The sequence below is a fragment of the Procambarus clarkii genome, chromosome 9 (genome assembly GCF_040958095.1).
Source record: "Procambarus clarkii isolate CNS0578487 chromosome 9, FALCON_Pclarkii_2.0, whole genome shotgun sequence".
Lineage (NCBI taxonomy): Eukaryota > Metazoa > Arthropoda > Malacostraca > Decapoda > Cambaridae > Procambarus > Procambarus clarkii.
In genome coordinates this window covers 41834107-41847836 of record NC_091158.1, presented here as the reverse complement: position 1 = coordinate 41847836, position 13730 = coordinate 41834107, and positions in this window count along the sequence as shown.

Sequence of the window (13730 nt, the reverse complement as noted above, 5' to 3'; positions counted from 1 at the left end):
CCCACTGATTTGAACATTCAGTGAAAGCAGGATCGTGTATTCCTGCTGAATCTCTCAGGATTGCAGGTAAAATATCTCTGACGAGGTCGTGCGATGCATGAGAGGAGGAAAGGAAGGCTGGTAGAGCAATTTGGGAGGCTGTGCGGACAACAAGGCCGCCGAGTCTTACAGGAAGGGTTGCTTGCTCCCACTGAGAGTCGTCCAATGGCAGGTTCAGGACTCTCACCAGCATGGACCTCACAAGGGTGTCATACACATTTAACTTAGGGCTGCTGTAGGATGGAGAACATCTCAGAAAGTAGGTGAACTTAGGGAGAGACAGGCATCTTGTAAGGAGAAAGAGAGCATCATGGGCATCAATCTTGTCAATCCTGTCCAGCATTCTCTTTAGGTCAGTGATTTTTGCAACCAGGACCTCCTCGATTGCTCGTGGGCCAATGGGGGCACCCAGGAGAGTGCAGTCTGGTGGCTCGACAACGAGAATGTCTGGAAGAACATTTTGTATTTGCCCAGTGATGTCTGGGTTGCGGGAGATTATTTCACATTTGGATGCATTGAGAATGAGGCCTAAGGCTGCTCCCTGCTCCTGGATTTTCCTTATTTCCTCCAAAATGGTTTCCGGAGTTCCAGCTAGAGTGCCATCATCCAGGTACCAGATGTTTAGCTCGCTTGTCAGACTATCAGTGACCTCTTTGATAGCTAGGCAGAAAAGGAGGGGGGCTAAGGGGTCACCTTGTTGGACACCTTCACAGGAGTTTATTTCATGCTCCCCAAAAAGAAGCTTAGAGTCCCCACTGCAGCACGATCGGATGAATGGGTAAAGGGGCCGGAAATGGTTGTGTACAGCCCTGAGGACAGCGTCTCGTCTGACTTGATTGAAGGCATTTTTGAAGTCAAGCTTTACTAGTGCCTTCTGGTCCGGGAGATCAACAATGTAAGCCCGCGCTGCATGGGCTGCAGCTTCAAAACCTAGGGAAATCCCAAACCCGAGCTGATGAGGTTTCAGCAAGTTGGCTGCTTCCTGGCTGATAGATCTCACTGCAGCCTTAGCTACAAGGCGTCGGAGGGTGTTGCCAACGGCAATGGGCCTGATACCCCTATCCTTCTATATATATATATATATATATATATATATATATATATATATATATATATATATATATATATATATATATATATATATATATATATATATATATATATGTCGTACCTAGTAGCCAGAACGCACTTCTCAGCCTACTATGCAAGGCCCGATTTGCCTAATAAGCCAAGTTTTCATGAATTAATTGTTTTTCGACTACCTAACCTACCTAACCTAACCTAACCTAACTTTTTCGGCTACCTAACCTAACCTATAGAGATAGGTTAGGTTAGGTCAGGTAGGGTTGGTTAGGTTCGGTCATATATCTACGTTAATTTTAACTCCAATAAAAAAAAATTGACCTCAAACATAATGAAATGGGTAGCTTTATCATTTCATAAGAAAAAAATTAGAGAAAATATATTAATTCATGAAAACTTGGCTTATTAGGCAAATAGGGCCTTGCATAGTAGGCTGAGAAGTGCGTTCTGGCTACTAGGTACGACATTTATATATATATATATATATATATATGTCGTACCTAATAGCCAGAACGCACTTCTCAGCCTACTATTCAAGGCCCGATTTGCCTAATAAGCCAAGTTTTCATGAATTAATGTTTTTTCGTCTACCTAACCTACCTAACCTAACCTAACCTAGCTTTTTTTGGCTACCTAACCTAACCTTACCTATAAATATAGGTTAGGTTAGGTTAGGTAGGGTTGGTTAGGTTCGGTCATATATCTACGTTAATTTTAACTCCAATAAAAAAAAATTGACCTCATACATAATGAAATGGGTAGCTTTATCATTTCATAAGAAAAAAATTAGAAAAAATATATTAATTCAGGAAAACTTGGCTTATAAGGCAAATCGGGCCTTGAATAGTAGGCCAAAAAGTGAGTTCTGGCTACTAGGTACGACATATATATATATATATATATATATATATATATATATATATATTATATATATATATATATATATATATATATATATATATATATATATATATATATATATATATATATATATATATATAAATAAGCCAAGTTTTCCTGAATTAATATATTTTCTCTAATTTTTTTCTTATGAAATGATAAAGCTACCCATTTCATTATGTTTGAGGTCAATTTTTTTTATTGGAGTTAAAATTAACGTAGATATATGACCGAACCTAACCAACCCTACCTAACCTAACCTAACCTATCTTTATAGGCTAGGTTCGGTTAGGTAGCAGAAAAAGTTAGGTTAGGTTAGGTTAGGTAGGTTAGGTAGTCGAAAAAACATTAATTCATTAAAACCTGGCTTATTAGGCAAATCGGGCCTTGCATAGTAGGCTGAGAAGTGCGTTCTGGCTACTAGGTACGACATATATATATATATATATATATATATATATATATATATATATATATATATATATATATATATATATATATATATATATATATACATATATATATATATATATATATATATATATATATATATATATATGTATATATATATATATATATATATATATATATATATATATATATATATATATATATATATATGTATTCAAATGTATTATATCATTACGTATTTCAGATTTACATTAATTGGTATTAAATCACTACATATTTATTATTTGGTTATATAAATAATATATATATATATATATATGTATATATATATAAATTTGTGAGGGTACCACCTCTGGTGCCAATGTGGGGACCCATAGCCTCGGAGAATAAAATAATAAGTATTCAGAGGAGACCTTGTGGTTTCTCACTGAACACTAATATTATCTTCTCCTACCACCCCCATTCTTTTGTATGTACAAATATATATTTGCTTTTTTTGAACTTTGTTACAAAAAAGGAGTTACATATAGGTTACAAAGATGGTTATCATAGGTTGTCGAGTTCCTCCAGCTCCTCAGATGGCGGGCAGGAACCCTGGATGCAGTGCGCATTTCCCCTCTGTATCGCCACGCTGAGGCACTGGAAAAGAAAGCTGGCAGCTCTAGGGTCCCTTGTTGTTTCAATGAGCCTAGAACCCAGTTCCTTCAAAAAACTGGTAGCACTGTTACCCCAGACGCCGAGTGTCTCAGAAGCAATGGGGACAAAATTGTAGTGGTGATCCAGTTCTCTATACTTACAGGATTTGGCTGCTTCCCTGTGGGTGGCAGCGCCACCTGGTTGTGCAACACTGAGGTCAATGTAGGTGTTAGCCAGGGTTGATACTCACGTGTAGTCCCATACCAACTGCTTGCCATTCTTCCAGGGGTTCACTGTGATACCATCCGGGCGACCAATAAGAGTATCAGAGTTACGGGGCGTTAGATAACGGGGCTCTCTTTCAGCTGGGCATCCAGCTGTGGTGAGGCTCCTCTTGATGATGTCGTTAACTTCACTGTGCCTCGAGTGTCATCCCCCTGTGCTTTGGCAGAGTAGGCCATGGTGGCCGTACCTGTCAGCCACCACCTCGCCGCAAATACACCTATATCTGGTGTGGATTGGGGCAGTAGGGCGAAGGACCACAGCAATTCAGAGGGCGTGTGGTGTGAGACGTGTGCCAGTTGCCGACATTGGGGTTGCTAACAGGAAATCCCCTGCATGTGGGGCTGCTACTGCTGTGAGGCGAGCAATGTCGTGTTGTGTTGTTGCAGCACCCAGACACTCTGCAGCAACTTGGTCTACAATGGGGCCATCCCAGCTGGATTGCTTGTGGGCTTTTGGGGATGGTGGTTGAGGTGATGGGCCTGCACGAGAGGCCCACTCTGTGGCACAGCGTGTAAAATTGGGATCATGCACACCTGCCAGCTGATGTAAGTGGGCAGGTAGAATTTCCTTCACAAGGTCGTCAGATGCTGATAAGGAGGACAGGAAGGCTGGAACAGCTATTTGCGTTGCTGTTCGAACTCCGAGGCCCAAAATCTTACGGGAAGAGAGGCTTGTTTCCACTGTAGGTCATCAAGAGAGAGGTTAAGGGCTTTTTCTAGCATTGATTTCAGTAACCGGTCATACTCACTTAGTTTTTGGCTACTGTAAGATGGTGAACACCTCAGAAAGTAGCTTAACCTGAGGAGGGACAGACATCTGGTGATGAGGTAGAGTGCATCATGAGCATCAATATCCTCAATCCTCCCATCCATCCTCTTAAGGTCGGCGATTTTCTTATCAAGGACCTCATCGATGGCTTTTAACCCCAGGGGAGCTCCTAGGAGTGTGCTGTCTTCAGGTTTAGTTTTATGGATATTTGGCAGAAGACCCTCTATTCTCTCTACAATGCCCTGGTTGGAACATATTATTTCACATTTAGAAGGGTTCAGGGTGAGGCCTAAAACTGCACCTTGCTCCTGGATTTTTCTGATGTCCTCCAGGAGGGAGTCTTGGGAACCAGCTAGGGTACCATCATCCAAGAACCAGATGTTAAGCTCGCTGAACAGGACCTCTGTGACTTGTTTGATGACTAAGCAGAAAAGGAGAGGAGCAAGGGGGTCACCCTGTTGGTCACCTTCTTCAATTTCATGTTCGCCAAAAAGTAGCTTAAGGTCCATACTGTAGCATGAATGTACAAAAATGTAGAGGGAAGGGAAATGACTATGAACCGCACGGAGTACAGCATCCCTCCGCACCAAATTGAAGGCATTTTTGAAATCTAGCTTGATAAGGGCCTTTTCGTCTGTGATGTTGGCGATGAAGGCTCGAGCTGCATGGGCTGCTGCCTCACACCCTTGTGGAATGCCGAACCCGAGCTGTTTTGGCTATAGCATGTTGGCCGCTGCATCACTAACTGTTCTTGCAGCTGCCTTTGCGACGAAACGCCGGAGAGAATTGCCCACAGCTATTGGCCTGATCCCTCCATCCTTTTTCTTTAGAGCACAGAGAGATGCTCCAAAAAAGATAGGTCTTATGGTTGCTGGTATGTTGCCAGCTAGACATGTGTTGGTGAATCTGGTTAGTTCCACTAAGAGGTTCTTTGCAATGTCACCCAGTGCAGGGTTGAGCATTTGCTTGAGGTGGTTGGATTTTAGTCCTGTGAACCCACCTGCTGATCCTGTTGGGAAGGACATGGCTGCTTTATGGACCACAGATTCAGCCACCCAGAGAGGTTCTGCTCCGGTAGCCCCCACTTGTACAATGTCGTCCTCACGAGGAGCCCTGGGTGGGTGTTTCTCCCTTAGGGCTTGAGCTGTTGTTGCATCTCTGTCGGCAATTGAGTCCTCACTGGTGATGACTCTTATTGCGCCAATAGTGTTTCCTTCTTCTATTTTCTTGGTGACTGATGTTCTGAATTTTGATGTCTCGGATATGGCACTGTTGCTCTTCCTGCCGTGGGTGTTTCTCGCGCGAGTGGGAAGGCGCACCTGGTTGTCCTCCCTGGGAAAATCATTTATAGCTTTGATGACTGAGGCAGCTAAAGTTTTGTCTCTCCTTACAGGGGTGGCTAGACACATGTTGCCAAACAGTAGGAGGTTATGCCATGCTTGGGTCGTTCCAGGAGAGTCGTTGACCTTTCTCAGGAGGGCAGATAATTTGGGTGCTGCATGGGGGCGGGCTGCTTTAGGGATGTGTTGCAAGGTTCTGGCTGATGTTGCTTTGATAGCTTCTAATAAGTTTTCTGTGGGAATGAAGGTCTGGGAGGTGTTTTGCCTTACGGGCGGTGTAGGCTGGTATCATAAACTCAGGAACATCTATATCGGGCGGCATCGGCCAACGCCCGAGGTCACTGACTCAAGTCGCGTAACGAGGCCGGGGAGCGCCACCCACGCCCATCAAGGAAGCAGACGACACTGGAGAAGCGGACGAGGGCCGCCGAGACTGCCACGAAGTAGCACACATAGGAGCAGGGGCCGGACGACGAGACTGTAGCACCTCCATGGATACCGCAGGAGACACAGAAGAGACTGCTGGAGACGGAAGAGGTGGCAAGACCGCTGCCGAGGAAACGGGTAACGAGGAAGGGGCCACAGAACTCTCAGAGCGAGCATCCTTTCTCAACACCATCACCAGGCCACCCCGCTCACCACCAACCACAGCAGGGGGAACCACTCCCCACGAAGAACCGGAGCCACCCCACGCAGGCAACGCACCTGAAGCAGGACCCTCGGACACCAGACCAGGAGGGGAGGCCGAAACGCCGGCACCGGCATCCTCAGGCAAGTGTACCTCCGCCACCACCGTAGTGTGCACCACATCCGGAGCTACCCCACCGTCAACGGAAGGTCGACACTCGTCGAAGTCGCCAACTTCAGCCCACGCAGAAGAACGCCGGGAACGCTTAGGCTCGGGCCGCACATCATCAGACCCGGAGGCATGCTCAGCGACCCGCGCAGCACCAGCCGAGCGAACCGACGCACGCCGCAGTACGGCAGCCTCCTCAACCACACGGGGCACCAGGCCAGGCACAGGAGGGAATGCCGGATCCACCCCAGCTCCCAGCACAGCCGGAACAGACGGCGAGGGTGCAGGGACCGGGACAGACACAGCAGAGGAAGAACTGGAAGACGAGGGGTTCGAGCAAACGGCAGTTGGAAGAGGCTCAGGGACACCAGCCGGAGCACTAGTCGAGGACACAACCTTCGGAGGAGATGCGGCAACAACAGGGGGCGCAACAGGCGGAGCAACAGCTGATACAGAGGGCACCTCCTCAGCCGAAGAGACGTCCACACCCACCGAATAATCCCCCACAGGAAGGGGCGGAAAATCCTCCTCACTGAAGAGATTCACTGGTGCAACAGCCGGCGCAGAACAGTCAGCTGCCTGATGGCCCAAAAGACCACAACGATAACACGTCCGTGGCTGACGGGCGTAAAACACCCGAACGTTGTACCCCATAAGGCGCGCAGAGGACGGAATATCCGCCCGGAGTCTCATGCCCAGGGTGCGAATGTTAGACCTCACACCCTTAAGAGGACTAGAAGACACCACGTTCACCCTCACACTAACAACTGCGCCAAACCGGCCGAAATACCGCCGTAGCAGAGCCTCTGGAAACTCCAAGGGAGCCCCATGCACACTGATGTAAGTAAGTGCACCACTTCTATCCGAGAGGGTGACAGTGCCCGCACCATCCGGCAGGGGTAGTGTCCGCCCCTCGTATCGCCGGAGAAAATCGCGATATGCCACCTCCTCTGCGAACTTCACAATTGCCCTACGGGCCGTTACCAACTCGACCCCATAAATCGCAAACACAGGGACAGAGAGCATTTCACAAGCCAGGGCAATCTCCGGGTAACCAGCCCGCACAGAGAACTCTAGTCCCACAGACTGAGCCCGGACGACAGGGGGTAGAGGGACCCCCATCGTAACTCCACGTCAGCACAGGCGAGCAGAGACACACCCGCCCCCAACCGGCCGAAACTGGCAAACAACACCAACTGCTGGAGCGCCGATGCAACACGTCTGTCCCCTACCGAAGCTAGGGCCAGACTCCATTGATGCAGAAATCGTAGGGGATTGTGGTCTGAGTAGATGGTAATAGACCGATTACCCTGTAGGTAAGGTTCGAAATGTTGTAGGTTCAGGACGATGGAGAGGAGTTCCTTTTCTATGGTGCTATAGTCCTTCTGATGGGGCTTCAACTTGTAGCTGTATAGTAGCTGACAGGAAAAACCACTTCGCCACGTTGTTGCATTAGAACGTCCCCGATGCCGGTGCCACTTGCATCGATATTGATGATGAAAGGCTTCTTAATATCTGGAGAGGCGAGAATGGAGATTAGAACATAGCAGAGATTTGAGTTGTTCAAAGGCAACGGTCTGTTGAATGGTCCAATGATACCGTTGCTTTGGCTGGTCAGATTAATCAGTGGTGTCGCTACCGTACTGAAATTTTTCACAAACTTACGATAGTAAGATGCAAGGCCAAGGAAGCGCAGGAGCTGCTTCCTGGTTGAAGGTTGTGGGTAATGCTGAATGGCTTGAGTATGAATGGCTAAAGGAGCTAGGCTGCCACTTCCTATTACATGACCAAGATAACGCACTTTACCTTTAGCAAAGGTGGACTTGTCCAAGTTGATGGTAAGGCTAGCTGTCAGGAGCTTGGAGAACAATCGTTGCAGCTGGAGCAGATGTTCGTTCCAGGTGTCAATTGCCACAATTATGTCATCCAAGTAGGCGTAGGTGTGATCTAGGCCATGGATGACGCGGTTGACAGCTCGCTGGAAGGTGGCCGGGACATTACACAGTCCAAAAGGAAGGCGTTCATATCTGTACAGGCCAAAAGGAGTGGTGAAGGCTGATATTTCCTTAGCCCCCTCTGTCAGACTAATCTGATAATAGCCCTTTAACAAGTCAATTTGGGAAAGATAAGTAGCATTACCTACTGCGTCAAGGATATCCTCTATACGATGTAAAGGGTAAGCATCCTTGACGGTCACGAGGTTCAGTTTCCTATAGTCTGTTCATAATCGTACTTTACCGTGAGGTTTTGGCACCAAGATGCAGGGTGAGGCCCAAGGGGACTCACAAGGGGTGGCCAGCCCATGATCCAGAAGGTACTGTACCTCAGCACGCATAACTTCCTTTTTGTATGGGCTGTGCCGGGTATCAGAAAGTAGCTGGATGTCGTGTTGAACCACATTACATTCCTGGGATCATCGCTGAACATCTGATGATCTTGGAACACTCTGATGAGAGGAGCACTGTTACAGTCCTGAAAATATTTAGGAAGATCTGTAAGAATTTCCGAGTTGGAAGGCACTGACTTAGAGTTAGTGCTTTCGGGAGGAGAAGCAGGGAAGGTCTCACTGTGGAGGTATGGATCTTGAAGAGTGGAGGGAGATACTAGCACAGTTAGGGGTGTACCTTTATACTTCTTCAAAAGATTGACGTGGCACAACTGGGTCCTCCGCTGACTATCTGGAGTCTCAAGAACGTAGTGTGGTTATTTCTGCACTCCTTGATGCGGTAAGGTCCTGAAAACTTATTTTGCAATGGAGAACCAGGGATCGGAAAATATGCTAAAACGAGGTCTCCTACTTTAAATTTCCTGATTTTACTGTGTTTGTCAAAATGAGTCTTCATCCTATCTTGAGCTTTTAATAAATTATTGTTGGCAAATTTATGTACTCTCTTTAGAATTTGCTTTAAGTTTTGAAGAAACTGGGGCACATACTGAGGGGTCACTGGAGGTGTCATTACGTAGAGAGTCTTTAAAAGCTTTGAGAGAAGTACGGCACTTACGTCCGTAGAGCATCTCATAAGGAGATACTCCTAGAGACTCATTTGGGAGACTTCTGAAAATGCATATGATGATGTCAAGTTATTTATCCCAGTCTTTCATAGTTTCATTGCAAAATTTCTTAAGGAGTGATTTTATAGTTTGGTGACTACGTTCAAGAGAACCCTGTGAAGCAGGATGATAGGGGCTGGACAATACCTGAGTGATGTTGAATTCTTCCAGTGTCTTCTTGAAGAGATCACTGGTGAAGTTGGTGCCACAGTCACTTTGAATCTCCCAAGGAAATCCATATTGTGTAAACATCAACAGTTGCTTCACCACAGTAGCAGCCGTAATGTTCTTTACAGGAACTGCTATGGGGAATCTGGTGGTTGGACACAGGATGGTTAGTAAATAAGCGTTGCCAGAACTGGTCCGGGGTAAAGGTCCAACACGGTCTATGATGAGTCTGTGAAAGGGTTCCGAAGGCACCGGGATAGGAATTAAAGGAGCCTTGGGAATAGAGATGTTGGGTTTTCCTGCCATCTGACATGTATGACACTGCTGTAAATAAGTTTTTACATCCTTAATCATACCTGGCCAGTAATAATCTTGTCGGATGGCGTGATAGATTTTATTAAAACCGTAGTGAGAAAGCGCTCCGTGGGCCAGGTGTAGAATATTGGGCCGTAGGCTGGTGGGAACTACTAGTTGATCGACATTAGCCCAATCGTCATCTTCCGTTAGTGTACTGGGTCGGTACCTGCGGTAGAGCAATTGATTCTCTATAAAGAACCCAGGAATACTATCAGATTGAGTCTCGGCCTGGAAGAATAATGGTGTTAATAAGGGATCCTCCCTCTGCAACTTACGGAACTCCAGCATAGTGAGATTCGGTGATAGATTCTGATGGTCTTGAGGGACAGCTGTTGAAGCAGAGTCAGCTGTTTGCGGGCGTGCAGCTTGCGCACGGATTGTCACCAAAACCGGAGGAGAGACTTCATCACTTTCTTGGAACTCTGCTGGAATATACTTCAGGATGGGGTTTTCCACGACAGAGTCACATACCTGGGGTTTATCCACGATGATCAAGTTGGAAGGCTGTAGATCTTCGGCCAAGTTGTTGCCCAGGAGAACTTGTACCCCTGACATGGGAAAAGGCTTTTCCCGGATGGCGACTTGGACTTCACCTTTCATGAAAGGACAACCCAGGTGGACTCTAGCGAGTGGATACGGAGTGGTGGCAGTGAGATGCTCACCAAATTGATTGGGAGATGGCTTCTTCAATAACGAATTGTAAAAGCACCTGTAACAAAAACATAATTGAATCTGCTTTGATACAAATCACAAAAGAAAGTAATTTGAACATTAGCAGTGGTTTATATATACATGTGTGGGCCTGTGTGTGGTTTTGAATGGGAGCTGCATCGGATGGGCCAATAGGCCCTCTGCAGTTTTTGTGCAGCACATATTTGTGTCCACTTATTGTACCTCACCTCACTCCACCATTCTCTCCTGTCTATTTATGTCCAGTACTCGACCTGCAAAACCACTCCTTCTGAAGATGTATTAATATACGAAAGTACTGAAGGAAATTCCTGTTTCAATTTTCCTCCGTGGTCTGACACTGTCACATTTTTAATCAAGTGTTTATTTTTCGTGATTTACACACACACACGTGATTTATATATATATATTATATATATATATATATATATATATATATATATATATATATATATATATATATATATATATATACATATATATACATATATATATATATATATATACATATATATATATATATATATATATATATATATATATATATATATATATATATATATATATATATATATAGGCAAATTGGGCCTTGCATAGTAGGCTGAGAAGTGCGTTCTGGCTACTAGGTACGACATATATATGTATATATATATATATATATATATATATATATATATATATATATATATATATATATATATATATATATATATATATACACACACACAGAATCCAATAAGCGGATCGTCAACCCATGTACCATGCAAAAGAAAACAAACAAAGAGCCACCCAGCTCTCAAACTGGGCACATGGAATGTAAAGACCATGACACCGGGTCTCTCGAAAGATCTACTGGAAGTGAATGACGCCCGCAAGAACCTGTGATCAACAATGAACTGCGCAGGATCCAGATGGACACAGTCGCCCTGCAGGAGACACGTCTGCCTGCAACCGGCAGCATACGGGAGAAGGTCTTTACCTTCTTCTGGCTGGGCAAACCACCAGAAGAGGTAAGGGAGCAGGGCGTTGGCTTTGCCATCAGGAACAGATTGTTAGGGTGCATAGTACTGCCCACTGAGGGGTCTGCAAGGATCATCTAACTTCAGCTTCATACAGCAGCAGGAATGGTCAGCTTCATCAACGCCTATGCACCAACACTGACCTCCTCTACCGAAGCGAAGGACAAGTTCTATGATCACCTCGGCCTAGCTCTCAGAGACATACCTCAACAAGAGCCAGTGTTCCTTCTGGGAGATTTTAATGCAAGAGTTGGTTCTGATCACAGCTCTTGGCCTTCCTGCCTGGGCCAGTTTGGATTTGGGAAGATGAATGAGAGTGGACAGCGCCTCCTGGAGTTCTGCTGCCGTCATGATTTCTGCATCACCAATTTCTTCTTCAACACCAAGCCCCAGCATAAGGTTTCCTGGAGACATCCCAGGTCTAATCATTGGCATCAACTCGACCTGGTGCTTACGGGGCGTAGCAATCTGAGAAATGTCAAACTGACCCGCAGCTTCCAGAGCGCAGATTGCGACACCGACCACTCTCTCGTCGTTTGCAGAGTAAAGTCCCAGCCCCGGAAAATCCACAGAGCAAAGAAGGAGGGAAGACCACGCATTAATGTAAACAAGACCCGTGACCTTTACAAGGTGGAGGAATTCACTGCGGCACTGGTAAATGCCCTTCCTGTACCACCCTGCGATACCGCAAGTGAGAGGTGGTCACATCTCATGGGCACTATTTTCAACACTGCCATGTCCACCTTCGGTAAGAGGCAGAACAAGTCAGCAGATTGGTTCGAGGCCAGTGCAGAGGAACTGTTACCCCTCGTAGAGGAAAAGAGACGAGCTCTCTCATCCTACAAGAACCTGCCCTCAGAAAGGAACCTACAGGCCCTCCGTACTGCCCGCAGTAGAGTTCAACAAACTGCGAGGGTGTTGTGCTAACGATTACTAGCTTCGACTCTGTTCCAGCCCAGGCTGCGGCCACTGTCGGCAACATAAGAGTCATGTACGAAGGGATCAAACAGGCAACAGGCCCTACATAAAACTGGACGGCTCCTCTGAAGTCAGCCACTGGAGAGATCATTAAAGTCCGTGATCAACAGATGAATCGCTTGGTGGAACATTACTCCGAACTCTACTCCAGAGAGAACTTGGTCATTGTTAGAGGCATTAGATGCTATCGAATTCCTGCCCATCATGGAAGAACTTGATCTTGAACCAACTGTGGAAGAAGTTGAGAAAGCAATGGATTCACTTTCCTCAGGGAAGGCCTCAGGAGACGACGGGATTCCGCCTGAAGTTCTCAAGTGCGCGCGTGGAACACTTAAATTTGAGCTTCATGAACTTCTGTGCCAGTGCTGGAGGCTCGGTGCCACAAGACATGGGAGATGGAAACATCATCACTCTCTACAAAAATAAAGGTGACAGAAGCAATGTCAATAACTTTTGCGGCATATCCCTCCTCAGCGTCATTGGCAAACTCTTCGCTAGGGTCATCTTGGTCAGGCTTCAGATTCTTGCCGAAACCCCCGAGTCACCCCGAGTGTACCCCGAGTCACTGTGTGGTTTCCGAGCAGAGAGATCGACTACTGACATGATGTTCTCCCTGAGACAGCCTCAAGAATAGTGCAGGGAGTCGAGAAAAGCCTTGTACATCGCCTTCGTTGACCTTACAAAGGCCTTCGAACCTCGTGAGTAGGGACGGACTCTTCAAGATCTTGGCCAAAATTGGCTGCCCACCCACCCTACTCAGCATGATACAATCATTCCACAAGGACATGAAGGGGATAGTCGTGTACGACGGCTCAACTTCTGAACCAGTCAACATCAACAGTGGTGTTAAACAGGAGTGTGCTCTAGCTCCAATCCTTGTTCGGCATCTTCTACGCGATCCTCGTCAAGCATGCCTTTGGAACAACCACAGAAATCATCTATCACCGTACAAGATATGATGGAAAGCTCTATAATCTATGCAGACTCCGAGCAAAGACAAAAGTACAGATGCGAATCCTCTGTGAGTTCCTCTTCGCCGACGACGCAGCGATCACCACACACACAGCAGAAGGCCTGCAGCAGCTACTCAACCGCTTTGTCGCAGCCTGTTCCGCATTCGGCCTGACAATCAGCCTGAAGAAGACAGAGGTGATGGGACAAGATGTCAATGAGCTACCCTGTATAAATATAGCAGACTATGTGCTGGAC